At 51.7% G+C, this 17,880-nt stretch overlaps 2 long non-coding RNA genes across 2 annotated transcripts; both read left to right on the forward strand.

Annotated features, from left to right (window-relative positions):
* Positions 1-9,438: 9,438 nt before the first annotated feature.
* Positions 9,439-11,228, forward strand: LOC115600405. Its single transcript, XR_003988937.1, has 3 exons — positions 9,439-9,490; positions 10,297-10,474; positions 11,101-11,228. It is a non-coding gene; the product is annotated as an uncharacterized LOC115600405 (long non-coding RNA).
* Positions 11,229-12,978: 1,750 nt separating this feature from the next.
* LOC115600404 lies at positions 12,979-14,689 on the forward strand. The gene is made up of 4 exons (XR_003988936.1): positions 12,979-13,010; positions 13,291-13,406; positions 14,164-14,279; positions 14,623-14,689. It is a non-coding gene; the product is annotated as an uncharacterized LOC115600404 (long non-coding RNA).
* Positions 14,690-17,880: the final 3,191 nt, after the last annotated feature.

The following is a 17,880-nucleotide window of genomic DNA, read 5'->3' on the forward strand; positions in this document are numbered from 1 at the left end:
GCCTTTCTCCCACTTGAAAAATCTCTCAGCAAGAGCTGAGAAGCCAAAGATGTTGATGCCCTCTCCTCTCTCCCTGTTGCTCTCTGGGGATGCAATTGCCAATGGGGCTCTTACAGTGCCCCAGACTCACCAGATGATGTCAGAAGAGGAAACCAAACAAGAATTCATCTCTCTCTTTTCTGCACCACCTTAACAGCTCACACCAATGCCCTCCCCTACAGCCTCAGACACAGAGAACTCAAGGATCCAACCCAAGCCCAACTGATTTAGGCAGCTTCTCAGATGCTTCTCTACACACAGCCTGTCTCTGCCCAGCCTAGAAAGGTGGAAGAGCTCAGCCTGGAGCTTGGAAGGTGTAGTCCAGCCTCTACTTTTCCAGTCTCTCACCTCTCCTGAAAGCCCAATTAACAGAATTACCTTTGTCAGAGGAGGGAAGCTGTGGAGAAGTGGGCAGCAAATGCTCAGTGGGCACCCAAGGAAGGAGCCAAGGAAGGAGCTGAGTTCTCCTGAGGGCCAACTCAGACCAACTCTCCTGCCCTGGCCTGCTTCTCAGAGTTCCAAACTCTGGCCACGTCACCACCCTTTGTGACACGGGTTGGCACGGTGTCCCCTCAAGGCTGCCACAGCCCAGTCACCTTCCACCACTGGCAGCCACTGGGCTTCCCCCTGGGCTGGTGGCAAAGGGCTTTTTGCCTTGGGACAAGAGCTTTTGGGGCTTGGCAGAGCTCCCACCTCTTTCTGGAGCTGCAGCCCCTGAACCTCTGGGAGGGCAGTGAGTATTGGTCCTGCCCCAAGAGGCAGCTGCTTGGGATTTCTGCCCCACTGGAACCAGGTTGGCTCCTGCCCCACCCGGATCCTTGGGTTTTCCCCAGTCCTGCTCAGGACACTGAGCTGTACTCCTGCTCAGCTCAGGGCAGGTACTTTGCTAACCCCTGCTACACTCAGCACCACAGAATTGTCACGGTTGGAAAAGACCTTCAAGTTCACCACATTCAACTGTCAATGTCTTACCCCCCTCCCCATTACACCCAATAAAACCTATTTATCACTATCTGGATCACTGTGCCCATGTCCTCAAGTGCCTCTTCTACACGGTTTTTCAATATTTCCAGGGATGGTGACTCCACCACCTTCCTGCTCAGCTCAGTGCCTGACTACTCTCATCGTAAAGAAATTCTTCCTAATTCCTAATCTAAACCACCCTCATTGCAACTTCAGCCCATTTCCTCAACTCCTATTGTTATTTGCTTGAGAGAAGTGCCCAGCACCCACCTCTTCTCCAAATTAAGCAATCCCAATTCCCTCATCAACTCCTCACAGGACTCTTTCTCCAGATCCTTACCATGCTTGGTTGACTTTCTCTAAACTCCAGCACCTCGAGGGCTTTGTTGTAGTGAGGGGCCAAAAACCGATCCCAGGATTCTAAGTGTGGCCTGGTTGAACCTCTGTCCTGGTTTGGGCCAGGATAAAGGGGATTTTCTGTCTTGTACTTTTGCTTTCACCTAAGTCTCCTGTAAGTAGCTGCACTTGCTGAAATTAACAGCAAGTTTCTCAGTCAGTGTCTGCTTCTGGGACTGATAACACTTGATTACAGTTAATGCTAGAGACTGGTGTGCAGAACCAAGGACACTGCTCGGTTCTGAGGAACATTTTGGGCTCTGGAAAGAGAAAAGGAGTAAAGAGGTCACACCTGCAACCCTCCTTTGGGAAGGGGGTCAAACTGGAGTCAGCAGCAGTCAGGAGCTGGAGGCAGGAACACAGAGATTCAGGCTGCGATGGATCAGGAGCACAGGCAGAGGAACGGATGGAATCCTCCCAGGATGCCAAAGCAAACAGGGACAGGAGAAGAAGGGGAAGCAGGAAGCGGTTTGACCGTTATGATCTCTCAAATTTAGACTGAGTATGAGGTGTATGGGATGGAATACTCTGTTTGGTCAATTTTGGTCATTTATCTTCTTCGTTCCTCCCAAAAGGAGGACAAGACAGAAAATTACCTTTATCCTGGCCCAAACCAGGACAGACCCAGCAAAGTGCATCACTTTGGAAGAAGTCCTCAAACAGCCTTTTTTCTGCCCCTCTGAAAAGGGAAAAAGGGCACTGCCTCCTGAAGCTGAGGGGGCTGACACAGCTGTCAGTCCCCCAAAGAAGAGTGGAAGATGTTAAATGCTGCTTGGTTGCAAGTCTGTTGTTTGGTGCAAGTCAAATGTTTGTAGGATTAAGGCGGTTTGTAAGTGCCCATTTTTGTTGTTGTTGTTAACACGTTTTGGTTACTGAAGTTGAAGCCAACTGTTGGCAGAAAGCTTCCTCTAGAAAAAGATACTGATGGACTTGGTTGTTTCCTCCATTCACTAAGATCTTGGGACAGGGGTGCTCTGAACCCTGCACAGATCTCCTGCAGCTCTCTCCTCCTGCTGAGTGGTCTCTACAGTAAGAATTCCAATACCCAGAACACACAGCTCCCTATCACCACCACCTCAATGGCTTCATCACTGCACATCCCCCACATCTCCAGCTGTACTCCAACTATAAAATCAGGAGCTGACCCCCTACTGCTAATGGCACTGGCAACACACCTTGCTTACAGTGGAGAAGGTAACACAGCCATGGGAGCTCCTCCTCCCTCCAGGGAAGTCTCTGGAGCTGCTCAGTCCCAGCAAGGGTCTCCTTTTTTGTGTCTTCTAAAGGGCAAAGGAAGTAAAACAGGAGATGAAGCACATCAAGTTGCAGGTTTCATAATTCAAGTGCCCCATAAATGACCTTCAAGTGTCCATCCTCAAAGGCACTTCAGCTTCAGAGCTGCTCCTCAGAAGATGCTGCTTCCTCACTCCTCTGGGGTTTAGCACAGGCATTTCTCTGGTAGCCAGGCTGCTTCCCTGACCAGGGGGAATTCACCTCACCACCTCCAGTGCCGCAATACCTCTTCACCCAGCAGGGATCACCTCATCACATCCTCGTTCCAGAGGGGCAGCCAAGTCAAGCCAAGGACCCCTGCACCTCCATGAGTGCAGCAAAGCATTTGTCCCTTCCCCTCAGCCCCACTCCTAGGAGGAACACTTCCCAGCACAGTGGGCTCTGCCTAAGACTGGGGAATGGAAACCCACAGACTCTAACAAGTTGGACACTGACAGTTTCAAGCAGCCATGCTCCAGGGGCAGGCAAGGTTCCTCACTCCTGCTCCCAGCTCTTGGAACACCACCAGAAGAGCCTCTTGCCAAAGAACAGCACCCTGACTTCACCCTACACAACCCCCTCCCAGCCCACCACCAGCCACCCCACTGCAGAGCTGCCAGCAGCCTGACTGTGGCCACCCCCAGGCAGTTCCTCTCCTCCCCTCTGACATTTCGGTAACCCCACTTCCATTTCTGTTTCGCTGCCGCAAATCTGCAATGGCCAAAGTTCTCCTTTAAGCCCCTTTACAGAGTCTTGCAGAAGAAATGTTGAAATCCCTGACACACCTTTTCCAGGCTGGACAGACGACAGAAAGGGTCCTCTTCCCAGCCTGCATTTTAGCTGCCTCCCTGCCAGCTGGACCCCTTCTCAAGAGACACAACTGAGCCAGGCAGGAAATGGAACGTCTACATCTACAAGTAGTGCTTCTTTCCTTTTATACTGCTTTTCAACCTCATTTGCTCCAGCTGCTTGTTACCTGCTCGCTCAGCACCTGCTCTTTGCTCTCTACACACAGTGTGCACATGAGATTACAAGCTCTTTCACCAGCACATTTCAATTCCTCAGGGCCCTCTGTTCCCTACTGACTCAACCACCCCCTCCTTTCTCCCTCCCTGACACCTGCCAGAGCCCATGGCCTCACTCCTGCCAACAACAAACCCTTTGGAATAGCAGGTCCAGGACTAGGCATGTCAGATCCTCCTCTCAACACCAGCACTTACCAACAGAACAGGGCAGGGTGCACAAAGCACACTATGGTGCCAGAAGCCTCGGGGAAAACCCCTTGGCCTTGCTACCACAGACCACACACCTGAAACGAGCATTCACCCACCTCACACCAGCACAGGGGGACCTTGGCTACAGGGGCAAGACCCACATTTTACCCATGTGGGTAAAAAAATCCCATGTGTTTTCCTTTAAGCCAAGTTCCTGCAGCCTGCACTCTGAAGAATGCCAGCTGACCCAAGCCAAAGCACAGTCGAGCACACAGAATAAATTGACAGGAACTGACCGCTTGTGGTCGCTGAGATGCTCAGAGAGCTGAGCACAGAGAACCTTAAACCCTGTTCTACACACTCAACGGGCTCTTTAGCAAAGCTTTTACACTGAAACAAAACGGAGCTTCTGTGGAGTCCAGTGAGCAAAGGCTGAAGAGCAGCCCCAGCACAGGGACTTACTCGGCATTCCACCAGCCACCGCCAGGTCACAAAACCTTTCTGCACAGCCCCCAGAGTCACCTTTGCACCAGAAGCAGCTGGAAACTTTCCTCCTGCCTCCAAGCCAGCCTCTGTTACATCTTGAATATTCATTCCTGGAACTGGGAAGGCTCAAACCTCTCTTTCTCATCTGGAAAGACAAAGTGTTTTAATGAAGCTGTCACACACAGCTCTTTGGTTTCTTTGTTGGTTTAATCTTTTACAGAACCAATTAAAGAACCACTTGTGTGTCTCCTACCTTATCTTGCAAACTATGTAACACAGCACACAGTTCATCTCTTGGGCAGAGGAAAAAGCAAAGCAGAGAAAAAAATGAGACACAAGTGCCAAATGCTCTGCTGGAGGACTCGGACACAAGCACAGAAGATGCTGTTCAGGGTAACAAGCACACAGGAAAACTCCTGTGCCATGAAACAGTCAGAATGTCAGGGGCTGGATTCTCAGCCTCCAGCGGGGCTCTGCCAAGTCATACTGCTGCTGAATCACAGACTCATGGATGCTGGAAAGGGACCATTGGAGCCCACCTGGAATAACTTCCCTTCTCCAAAGAGTGCACAACACGACCACTGCACCGCAGAGCAACCCGTGGGCCTTGCTCCTTTCAACATGGCTTTCCCAGCTGCTTCCTCAGGGGAGACTAGGGAGCACTGACAGGTTTTCTCTCTCTTCCACCACCACCCGGGATACCAAGTGTGAGGGAATGCTGCTTCATTTTACCTTTAGCTCCAGGACCAGGTCCTCCCCTCCAGCCAAGGGCAGCCTGAGCTGTGCTCAGACAGCATGGCAACATCTCTGCCACAGCCTGCCTGTGCCTGGGGAGCCTGACAGGGAAAAGGATCACCTCCCTCCACCTGCTGGCACTTCTGTTTGTACAGACAGCCCAGCAGACCAGACTCCTTCTTGGAACCTAGGACACATTGCTGGCTCATGAGCAGCTTTGGTGCCCACCAGGACCCCTCCCAGCCTGTGCTGAAGGTACAGAGAGGATCCAAGGCTGTGTCATTAGATACAGATTATTTAAGCTGGCAGGACTGCAGGGCATGAAGAAGCAAGAGTGGAGGGGATGGGACAATTCAGACAACATTTAGAAAAAAGCTATAAGACAACATTTTCTGTCAAAAATGAGAGAAGTGAGGGACAAACAACAGTGACAATGTTTACGTTCAGCAAAAAAAGCAAAACAATTACTAAATGGGCCATTGTGACATTTCACTTCACTGTTTTATAGGAGCTGGAAATACATCAAGAGTAATTTCATTGAGGAGATTTTTTGGTTGGTGGTGATTTTCACAGCTGAATCAGACACAGAAATGCACTCAACAGGCAGCTGAAAGAAACTCGACCCCCAAGTTACCTACAAATAGGAGTGTGTGGGCATACCAAATTCAGAATAAAGTAGGCTTAATATTAAGCAATGTCTTTCTTCCAGTAACAAAAGAAAGAATTTTGGTGCCTTGGAGCAGGTGCTGGGGCCACAAAGTGAGCACGTTATCCTACTGCAGATTTTCCTCTCAGAACTACAGGATGTTGGGACACCTGAAACATCACAGTGCGTGCGTGGCAAAGCTACTGGCTGCCTTTTCCTCGTGAAAATAGGGACAGAAGAGGGAAAAAATATTCCAGCGCACTCCACCTCCAACCACCAACCACCAAGCACAGGTATTCTGACCTCTAAAACTCCTGCTCCACAATGACAGGCAGCAACCCCGCTTCTTCCCGGGACACTCCACTCCTCCTCAGAGCCAGGGACTGCAGCAAGGCTCAGCCAGGGCTGATCTCCTCCCCCCTGGGAACAGCTCCCTGAGCTGACACACAACCCCATCTCCATGCTGGCAGCAATGGGTGCCTGAGGGCTCCCTGTGGCAGGGCCGACTCAAGAGGGAGCTCCACGGCTCTTCCCAGCACCCGATGGATGTGGATTCTGAGGAGCAGGTGGCAGCTGCTGGGAAAGGAGCAGAGGGGAACAGCAGCCCAGCAAGGAGCAGGAGGAAAGGGGGATGGGCAGGAGATGGGAGGAAATAGTGACCCCTCTCAGACCCCTCAGGCTCACAGACCCTCCTTCTTTAGCTCTCCAACTCAAACTTCTTTAGTTCCTCCACTCACACTATGACAGGTACCCTTTTTCCACTCACTGGGAACCTCACCAGACCACCATCCCCTCTCCAATAGGATGGACAGAGGCTCAGCAGCAGTGTCTGCCAGCTCCTCAGGACCCGTGCGTGGACCCCGTGAGGTCCCATAAACTTGTGCCCCTGCAGGTTCTTTAGATGATCACAAACCTCTTTTTCTCCCACAGTGGGGGCTCCTTGATTGTCCCCGGCCCTGCTTTCCCCTGCTGTGGCCTCTGCAATGAGGCAATGAGCACTTCCCAGAGGAGACTGAGGCAAACAAGTCCTGGAGATCCTCAGCATTCTCAATATCCTGTAGAGCTAGGTCTGACATTTCCTTCAGGAGAGGGCCTCCATTTTTCCTGGCTTCTCCTTTATTCCCACTTACCGTTGCCTCTCAAAGCTTTTCTTCTTGCTCTTTCCATCCCTGGGAAGATTCAATTCTACCTGGGATGGATGTGGCTCTCCTGCCCTGCTCCCCAGCTGCTCCGACCACCTCTCTACTCCTCCCAGGGTATCTGCCATTGCTTCCCCCCTCTGCATGCTTCCTCCTTCAGTTTGAGAGCTTTTAGGAGCTGCTGGCTCATCCCCGCCGCCCTCCTGGAGTTTTTCCCCGGCTGCGGGATGGGGAGTGTGGGGAAACGGCAGCTGCCAGCATGGCCCGGAAACCAAGATGGAGCCCGGCAGCTCCCTGCATGCCCCGGGACTACAGCTCCCAGCATGCCCCGGGGCGCTCCTCCTCTCCTGCTGCCTGAGCCCGCCCGACCCCGGGGCTGCCCCGGCCTTGGCCCCGGCCCAGCTGCGAGGGGGAGCAGGAGGAAGGGGATCTGGGCCTGGAGAGAAGGCAGGAAATAGAGTGGTGAGGAGTGGGAAAGAGATGGAGGGGAAGGGGGGCAAAGAGGGGAGGGAGGGAGAGGGAGAATGGCGGGAAGGAGGAGAGAGGGGGATGGTCAGAGAGCGGGCCAGGGACAGGCCAGGGGCCTGAGAGAGACAGAAATGGGCCACAGGAGAGGGGAGTGACAGAGGGGTGGGAGAGGGAGAAAGCTTGTTTCCATTTTTAGGGTTTGATTAGGGACCCTTGGTTTGTGTACCTGGGATCTTCAGGTTGTTTTTCTGTTGTTGTTGTGCTGGATTGTGTTGTGTTTTCTGTCTGGAAACCCTCATTTTCTGGTCTGGCACCTCTACAGCAGGTAGTGGGCAGGTGACTGATGGTGTGGTCTTTGCATATCTCTAGGGAGTCAGTGGAAATGTGTGGCTGGAGCCTTCTGCATCCCTTAACTTTCATTTCTTGAGTGTAAATCTTGCAATATTTTTGCTGAGGTGCAAAAATGAAATGGGAGAGCAGATCCTCCTCAGTCAGACACACACACCCCCCTTCCTCCATCTGAAGATGAACAGCCCAAATCTCTGGGGCTGTGTTGTTTTATTAAACGTGTGTCAGATATCCAGCCCCAGGGGACTTGTGTGCAGAGAATGGCTGCATGGGCCTGGGGCTTGACCATCATCACCTGGAAGGGAAAAGGAAAAAAACCAGGTGATCATGGGGGACTTGTTCCCAAGTCTGTTTCTTTCTATGTTCTCTCAGCCCAGGAGACACTCAGACACCGTGAGCCATCCCCTCCCTTCACTGGCCCTGTGACCACCAAGCCGACTGCATCTCCCCCAGGCTGTCCTGCCATGGCTGGCTGCTGACAGGAGGGGACATGGGGAGATGGCAGCCTGGGGGTGACAGGGGGGACATGGGATGGTGAGGGTCTGGGAGAGTGAAAGGACATTGGGCAGTGATGGGCCAGGGCTGCTGGGGGAGCCATGGCAGAGCCAGGGGCTGCTGGGGGTTGGCACTGGGTAGTGAAGGGCCTGGGGGTGCTGGGACACTGGGCATGACAGGTCTGGGGGACAGCAGGGACAGCAGCATCCTGGGCTGATGTCGGCTGGGGGACAGCAGGGACAGCAGCATCTTGAAGAAAAAAAAGGTGGGGTTTAGTGACTGAATTTTGTCTCAACATGGTTTACTCTGTGCATCAGAAAACTGGTTTATATTCCTGCTTTCACTAGTTCAGTTTTGGAGTTCTGATCACCTTTTTTTGATCTTCTAGAAAGCCAATCAGAGCCAGTGAGTTGGAACATCTGGAAGGCAGAGGGGCCAAGTGAGTGGAACATCAAAAGCTGTATGTAGAATCACAGTCTCACACTTTCTATTGCAGCCTGCACTTCAATGTACCCTTGTATTGATTTCCCAAACATTAGCTTAAAGTATTTCCAATAAAACACAGTCTTTTGTTGTAAATACAATGTATTTGATTCAGCATAACAAAACTGTGTAATTCCATCCTTTGCACACGTTTGGGTTTTTTTTCCTAGTTTTTGAAAATGTTACCAAAACCCACTGAGAATCTGTTACTGTTAAACTTGTTGCTGTTTCTTACTTTTGACTCAAACAAATACTGAAACCAAGATATCCCAAACATTTTGAGGACATCTCTGTGCAGCTAAACAATTCCTTTTTGTGTCTGTAAATACCTGGGCATTTCTTCCTGAAGCTGTATAATGGAGGTGAAATTGTTTGGGCCCCTCTGAGTACAGAAATGTCTTCAGTAGATTGCCATCAGTTAAAGTCTTGTTGCTCCCCCAGTTGGTATTCTGCAGTTCTGCATTTGATCTTTGGACTTTATCTGATGAAGCAGTTCAGTTGAACAGTTTGTCTGCACATGAAAATACCAGCAGCCCAGTGTACACATCTTGGCACAAGATTGGAGCCCAGTGCCTTTGTGGGTAAAAGCTCTGTCATTTTTCTTCCCTTCTGCCTGCAGGACATGTTTGGATCTGGGTGACTTCAGGTTTGGATGCTGCTTCCATTTCCCAAAGGTTCAGCCTTGCTTCAGGATACCACCACTTGGAACTGACACTGGGAAAAGGGGCAGCATTTTTCTACAGCTTGCAAACACTGTCCTGCTGCTGCTAAAATACAAATAAGGAACACAAGGAAATACCTGACTGGTAATGCTCTAGATGTTGATTTGCCTCCTGGGGTGGAATGTGATGTGTAACTCTGCATTTCAAAATAGTCCTTCCAGTATAAAAATCACTGAGCTGTGGGATGTTTGGGTTTTTTTTGTCATCCTGATTTTAGGTATACTGCATTTTCTTCACTAGAATGGGGTGAGGCATTACACTAACCCAGAGTTGTGGGGTCTGAGCACTTGAGAAGCTGTTAGGAGAGCTGAATGTAGAAATTCATCAGTGTGTCTCTGTGTTCTGTGAAGAATACAGGCCTCTGCTGGTCATGGAGTGGTGTGTCATATTTCACCTGGAAAACTTCTTGTCTGTAGGTCTGAAACCACTCAGTCTGAATCTGACAGCAGTGATGCTGTCACAGATCAGTTTGAATCCCTTTCTGCACATGAATGTCTCTCTCTGTGAGTGTGAGTCCAGTGTAGCTGGCCAGGGACCCTGGGAGTTCCCACAGTGCATTTATCCAAACCACATTCACAGCATTTGCTCTAATTCAGATGGGGTTTTATTTCTTGAAAACAGGGATGTTAAAACCCTGTCATTACTTTTTTGTGAACAGATCAGTGCCTCCTCTGCACGTGTTTCTCTGGCCCAGCTTATTGTGGTATATGGAAATTCTTGTCAAATACTTAAAAAAAAAAAACCAAGAGTCTTTTCTTTGTTATTTTAAATCTTATGCTGTGATCTGTAGCTGGATAACCATTGAGATGTGAACAAAACTTTGATTTTTAACAATTTGAAGACGTTGGTTTAAGTTTATAACATGTTTCTCTTTGGATACTATCCTACAGAGGGTTGTTCCCAGCTTGGGAAGCCAGGAGGGGAGTAGCTGATCAGCCTCAGTGTAATCCTGCAGTGTTCCTCAGCTTCAAGACACAAGGAAGCCCTTCAGAAGCTGTTCACCATTTCTGAGACATCTTGTGAATTTTGTGTTAAAACCCCAATGTTTGCAGAGTAATTTGGTTGGCTGTAAGTTCTGGACATTTCAGTGGGTCTGCAAGAGTTAAATGAGGAGTGTTTGTGTAACAGGGACAGCTGCATGACTATTTGTTGCTCTCTGGTCACTCTGGTTCTGGATCCAGTTTTGGAATGCTGGAGAGTGCCATAAATGGCAGTGTAGGTGCAGTGGAGGGCACAATCTGTTGGTCTGAACACAGAGCGTGAAAGTTGTGTCAGTGTACCTGATGGTTTCTAGGAGTGTGTTTGTGTGGCAGATGAGCAGATGTGACCTTCTGGAACTGCTGTCATGCTGTGTTGTGCTGTGGAACTGCTGGCACGTTCAGTCTCTCCCTCTGAATTGTGCTTTGGAGGAGAAGTGTATTTGTGTCTCTTCTCCAAGTGGATGGTGAGCTAAGGGGATATTTCTCCCTGAATAAACCTGAAGTTAAGCCATTCTTTGTTTGTTGAGTTCCAAACACTGCTCAAGCCCTTGGAACATCCTGGCTCTGGTATTTAAAAGAAAAAGGATTTGATTGGAGCAAGCCTTGGGTTAGGAAAAGGAGGGGATGAAAGGCTTTTGCTGGTTAAAATAGTAATAATTGAGATGTCATTTCAAGTGTGAGGTTTAGATATGTCTGCATTTCTTTCCTTACCAGGGCCAAACTGTCGAGCCTGATCCCAGAGTTGGAAAGAGCACAGGAATTCCAAGGAGTTTCATGCTGGAGGTGAAAGATCCCAATACAAAGGGCGCTCTGCTGACAAGAACTGGGAAATATGCAATAGCAGCTCTTAATGCGTAAGTATGGAATTAACTGAACTGACCAAAAAGTGAACAAGAGAAATCATGGGGAAAGATCTGAGTGCCAAAGCAACCAAACAAAGTAGTTTAATATGAATACCTGTATTTTAGAAGGCTAACGTGAGGTGACCAGAATTCCATCTCTTACTTCCTTTGATAAAAACCAAAGCTTGGAAAATTTTTCTCTGTACCTGTCTTTAACTTCTGTCTTTTTCCTTCCCCACCCTGCCTCCAGAGAAGCATATGCCAGAGGAAAGAAGGAAAAGCTTTTCTGTTTAGTATTTATCCAAAGAGCCCTCCTCCTCCTCCTCCTCCTCCTCTGATGATGATGATCCCATACCTGATGAGTTCTTGTCTGCTCTTTGCAAAGCCCTACTGACTGATGCAGCTTTTATTCCCTGCTGTGGGATCAGTTATTGTGAGGAATGTTAAGTGTTCCTTGCATGTTTTTTTAGTTCAAAACAATCACATCTGATGTTCTGAGAGCAGAAACAGGAGGTAACAAAGGTGCTTTGTTTCCAGTTCTCTTTATCCTGAAGGATGCTTCTTACAGAAAGGGGAAAATAAGCAAAGCTCTTTTCCCTTTTTATGTGTCTGGTTAAATCCCCTTTGCACACAGAAGGAGGAGTATGAGCAGAGTGTGTAATTGTGCAGGTGATGACAGTCTTAGATATCAAACTATTTTGTCCACAGCCCTTTCTCTCTTACAAGACTACTCTGGTGACTTACTGCTGACTAGAAAAAAACCAAAACAAAACTGTCACTATTTAATATATAAATAGTTAAATATTTAATTCTTCAGAACTCAGGGTGTTTTCCTGATCACTGTTTTGTTCCCTAACCTTGAGGTTGGTGACTTCAACTCTACTGGACAGTGGGAAGAAGACTAGATAAAAGATCAAGGCACAACCTAACCCCATCTTCAGATGTTACAACAGTGAAATATCAAAACTGTGTGGTTATTTTCTACAAACTAGAAAGTTTTTTTACACTATTCAACATTTATATCTTCATGCTCTCCACTCAAGATCCTATTTACGTGTTTTTTACGAACTTTGAAATTTCCCTCCTTTCTTTAAAAACCATTTTGATGATTCTAATTCCACACAGGTATTAGAACAGCATTACTGGAGTCTGAGGAACATACCTGCCCAGCCTGTCAGCAGAGGTTTCTCCTGATGCTCCAGTTGCCAACAAGTGCTTACCCCAGGGAACATGATGCCTTTTACATAAACTGCTTGTGAGAAAAGTCTATCTGTAAAAAGCTGAAAGGGAAGAGTTTGCATCTCCTTACACAAGGCTACACTGCATAAGGCCAAACAAATGAGGGGGAAAGTCCTTGCTCTTATTTCACGAATATTTTGAATTTTTTCAATTTAGTCATCTCAAATGGCCAAGCTGCTTTCTCTCAGCTGGAGAGAATGATGTCTTAGTTTTATGTTTATCTATTTCTAGCTCCATGGAGCCCAGCTGGTCAGTGATGTAGAGGGTGTCACCCACTCCTGTCCTTCCTAAAGAGTTGATATCCCTCCATCCCCAGGCTCCAGTCAGAGGAGCCATCCCACCACCTCTGGGTGATACCAACCACATCCCAGCCCATCCCAACCTCTGCAGCTCCTCTTGTTTCTTCCCAGGCTTGGTGCACTGGCACTGAGGCCTTTGAGATGTCATTCATTCTGGAGATGTCACTCAGTCTGGAGAGGAGAAGGCTCTGAGGAGACTTTATTGTAGCCTTTCAGTATCTGAAGGGGGCCTGCAAGAAAGCTGGTGAGGGACTTTTGAAAAACTCTTTGGGGCTTTGGGGGTTAAAAGCAGCTCCAGCCCCAGGGATGAGTTGTGAGGCAGCAGGGAAGGGCTGTGCAGAACCTCTCCACAGTCACACAGTGTTTGCTGGCAGCCCAGCAGCTTCCCTGCAAGCTGCTGCTGGCCTGGGGGTCACTGAGGAGACAAAAAAAGGGGGGGCAAAAAACCGTTTTGGCCACTTAGCTTCAACTGATAATATTTTTGTTGGTTTGGCTTTTCTTTTTGTACCCCACCATATACTCAGGGAGCAAAATGGATGTTTTTCCAAGGCAATCCTGGAGCCTTCAGAGCAGGAGATGTTTGCCCGCTCGACGTGGCTGGAAGCCCCTTCTGGCAAGCCCTCCAGGAGCCCGTGGGCAGGTAAGGGCTGGGCCGGGGGTGCCCTGTGCCAGGGGCTGGGCAGGGTTTCCCTGGAGAAAGCTGGAGGGTGCCCACTGCCTGCAGCCCGGGACGCGCATTCCCCTCCTGCTGGTTTCCTGCAGAAACTTGGGGGGTTCTGATTGCTCAGCTTCAATATCCACTGGGCTGAGATGGGAACTGCTGGGTGCTCTGAGGTCAGTGCTCACTGTGCCTGACCCCCAGCACTGGGGGGAACCCTGGATCTGTGCAGCTCACAGCAAAGTCAGGAGTTGCACCTGGAATACTGTGTAGAGTTTTGGAGCCCCCAGCCCAGGAAAGGTCCAGACCTGTGGGAGAGGGTCCAGGGAAGGGCCACAAAGGTGACCAGGGGGCTGGAGCACCTCTGCTACCAAGATGGGCTGAGAGAGTTGGGGCTGTTCAGCCTGGAGAAGAGAAGGCTCTGGGGGGGCCTTAGAGAACCTTCCAGTCCATGAAGGGAAGAAGGAGAAACCTTCCAGTCCATGAAGGGGAGCAGGGAAAAGGGAAAAGGGAAAAGGGGAAGGGGAGGGGGAAGAGAAAGGGGAAGGGAAAGAGGAAGGGGGACTGATCTGCAGGCTGTGTGTTCCACTATGGAGCAGGATCAGTGAGGAAGAGCTGCAGACCCAGACCCTGGGCTCATGGGGCATCCCTGCTTCCTGGGGCCCATCCTCACCAGTAGCTTTCCAATCTTCCTTGTATCCTTTCTCTGGACCCGACGCTTGAGTTTTTCATTCTCCAGGAGGTCTGCACAGGTGAGGAGGGCTTCCTGAGTGGCCTGCAAAGCAGCAAGGCTGACACTCTGCTGTCTGCACAGGGATTCCTCAGGCACAGCAGGATGTCCTGAGCGTTATGCAGGTACCCCAGGCTCTGATCCAAGTATTCTTCAGCCTGGTCCTGTCCTGCAGCAGCTGGAGAGAGCGGGAGGCTATGGGAATGTCCCAGTCCCTCCTCCCAGCCCATTCCCCTCTCCCAGCCAGGAGCCTGTGGGACTGAGGTGGAGAGGGAGCCCCAGGGGTGCCAAGAGAGACCCTCGCGCGGTGCAGGGAGGGGAGAGGGGCCAAGAGAGGAGCTCCTGGGGGCTCTCTTCTTGAGGACAGGGAACAAGGATGCAGCTCCAGGCTGTGGGCTCTGGGCTGCAGCAGGGCTGCAGGGGAGGCAGAGTTGCAGAGCCCACAGCCCAGACTTTTTCCTCCTCCAGCCTGAGGCTTGCAGGTTGTCCTCACCAAGAACTCTCCGATCTTCCACATCTGCTCTGTCTCCACCAGGTCTCGGAGCTGTTGCCACTTGAGGAGTTCTGCGGCAGCAAGGAGGGCTTGGCTGGAGGCCTGCACAACAGCACAAGTTGGAGAGATGGCAGCATGGCCTGGGGAAGGAGGCCTGGCATCCCCCTCCTTCTTGTCTGCCTTTATTCCTGCCCTGATCCCACCCCTAGGAACCTGGGACATGGTGCCCTGGCCCAAAGAGCTGCGGGGCTCTTCCTGCAGCTCTGCTTTGGAACCTGTACCTCGGCCACGCTCTGGGTGTTGTCATATGTGTGAAACCAGAGCGGGAGCAGCCCCCGTTGCACTTGGTTCCTCATCTGCCTCTTGCACTTCCCCGCCACCTTCTTCAGCAGCTCAGTGAAGAGGCTGATGGAGATCTCCCTCAGCTCGTTCAACAGCTCCTGGGGAGAAGCAAAGCAGGACTTGAGCAAGAGCAGCTCTGCCCATGGCGAGCCTGTTCCCAGCTGGCAGAGCCCGCAGGGTTCAGAGAGCAGTTCTTAGGGAGAAGCTGAGCTGGGCTGCAGAACTCAGAAGCCATCCATCCATCCATCCATCCATGCATCCCACAAGAGCCCAGAGGAGAAAGGAGAGGAGCAGCCCCTGCTCCAAGTGCTGCCCACAGGGATGGGCTTCTGAAGGGCTCAGGCTCCCACAGCAGCCTTACGTTGTCAAAGAGGGGCAGGAGCTTGTCCACCAGCTCCACAGCGATGGGGCTGGCCTCCTCCCTCGTCAGCTGCCCCATCACTTTTCTGCAGATCCTCAGGGCCTTCAGCTGAACATCTTTGCTGCCCTGCTGCAGGACCGCCATCAAGTCCATCAAGAGCACCTTCATTTTTCTCGCCTGTGTGAATGAAAAAGCAGTTTCCCTTTGGGGAGAAGATCACAAGTGCCTCCTGGAAAGCTCCCCAGGCAGCCACCAGGCCCCACCGTGGCAGGGAGGGTGTTTGGCTGACTCCCAGCCCCTGCCTGCCTTCCAGAATGCCCTGCTCACCATCTCAGGACTCTCCGACAGCGTAGCAAGGGCGCTGAGCACCAGCGAGAGCATGGCCTGGCTCTGATGCCTCAGGAACCTCCAGAACTCGTAGGTTCTGGCAAAGTGCTCCTCTGGCAAGTGAATGCTGGCCAGCAGCTGAAAGAAACCCAGCAGTGAGGGATGGGCAGAGCTGGGGGAGCTCCCCGCACCGTGCAGCTCCTGCTTCCCCCTGGCAGCTGAGGACGAGGGCACGGGGGCTCTTTCTGGGAACTCACAGCCAAGCAAGAAGTGTCCTCCATGAGAGTGCAGAAGAGCATCTTCTGCTTCCTCTGCTGGAGCTGCTTGAGGAGCTCGGGCACAACCAGCTCCAAGGCCAGGGGCACGGAGAACATCACTTCCCACACGTCCAGGCCAGTGCTGCAAGCCAAAGCACTTTGTCAGCAGGGCTGCCTCAGATAAAGGGAAAAGGGAAAAAAGGGAAAAGGGGAAGGGGAGGGGGAAGAGAAAGGGGAAGGGGAAGAGGAAGGGGGACTGATCTGCAGGCTGTGTGTTCCACTATGGAGCAGGGTCAGTGAGGAAGAGCTGCAGACCCAGACCCTGGGCTCATGGGGCATCCCTGCTGCCTGGGGCCCATCCTCACCAGTAGCTTTCCAGTCTTCCTTGTATCCTTTCTCTGGACCCGACGCTTGAGTTTTTCATTCTCCAGGAGGTCTGCACAGGTGAGGAGGGCTTCCTGAGTGGCCTGCAAAGCAGCAAGGCTGACACTCTGCTGTCTGCACAGGGATTCCTCAGGCACAGCAGGATGTCCTGAGCGTTGTGCAGGTACCCCAGGCTCTGATCCAAGTATTCTTCAGCCCTGGTCCTGTCCTGCAGCAGCTGGAGAGAGCGGGAGGCTATGGGAATGTCCCAGTCCCTCCTCCCAGCCCATTCCCCTCTCCCAGCCAGGAGCCTGTGGGACTGCGGTGGAGAGGGAGCCCCAGGGGTGCCAAGAGAGACCCTCGCGCGGTGCAGGGAGGGGAGAGGGGCCAAGAGAGGAGCCCCTGGGGGCTCTCTTCTTGAGCACAGGGAACAAGGATGCAGCTCCAGGCTGTGGGCTCTGGGCTGCAGCAGGGCTGCAGGGGAGGCAGAGTTGCAGAGCCCACAGCCCAGACTTTTTCCTCCTCCAGCCTGAGGCTTGCAGGTTGTCCTCACCAAGAACTCTCCGATCTTCCACATCTGCTCTGTCTCCACCAGGTCTCGGAGCTGTTGCCACTTGAGGAGTTCTGCGGCAGCAAGGAGGGCTTGGCTGGAGGCCTGCACAACAGCACAAGTTGGAGAGATGGCAGCATGGCCTGGGGAAGGAGGCCTGGCATCCCCCTCCTTCTTGTCTGCCTTTATTCCTGCCCTGATCCCACCCCTAGGAACCTGGGACATGGTGCCCTGGCCCAAAGAGCTGCGGGGCTCTTCCTGCAGCTCTGCTTTGGAACCTGTACCTCGGCCACGCTCTGGGTGTTGTCATATGTGTGAAACCAGAGCGGGAGCAGCCCCCGTTGCACTTGGTTCCTCATCTGCCTCTTGCACTTCCCCGCCACCCTCTTCAGCAGCTCAGTGAAGAGGCTGATGGAGATCTCCCTCAGCTCGTTCAACAGCTCCTGGGGAGAAGCAAAGCAGGACTTGAGCAAGAGCAGCTCTGCCCATGGCGAGCCTGTTCCCAGCTGGCAGAGGCCCGCAGGGTTCAGAGAGCAGTTCTTAGGGAGAAGCTGAGCTGGGCTGCAGAACTCAGAAGCCATCCATCCATCCATCCATCCATGCATCCCACAAGAGCCCAGAGGAGAAAGGAGAGGAGCAGCCCCTGCTCCAAGTGCTGCCCACAGGGATGGGCTTCTGAAGGGCTCAGGCTCCCACAGCAGCCTTACGTTGTCAAAGAGGGCAGGAGCTTGTCCACCAGCTCCACAGCGATGGGGCTGGCCTCCTCCCTCGTCAGCTGCCCCATCACTTTTCTGCAGATCCTCAGGGCCTTCAGCTGAACATCTTTGCTGCCCTGCTGCAGGACCGCCATCAAGTCCATCAAGAGCACCTTCATTTTTCTCGCCTGTGTGAGTGAAAAAGCAGTTTCCCTTTGGGGAGAAGATCACAAGTGCCTCCTGGAAAGCTCCCCAGGCAGCCACCAGGCCCCACCGTGGCAGGGAGGGTGTTTGGCTGACTCCCAGCCCCTGCCTGCCTTCCAGAATGCCCTGCTCAC

This window comes from Calypte anna, unplaced genomic scaffold (assembly GCF_003957555.1).
Source record: "Calypte anna isolate BGI_N300 unplaced genomic scaffold, bCalAnn1_v1.p scaffold_92_arrow_ctg1, whole genome shotgun sequence".
Classification (NCBI taxonomy): Eukaryota; Metazoa; Chordata; class Aves; order Apodiformes; family Trochilidae; genus Calypte; species Calypte anna.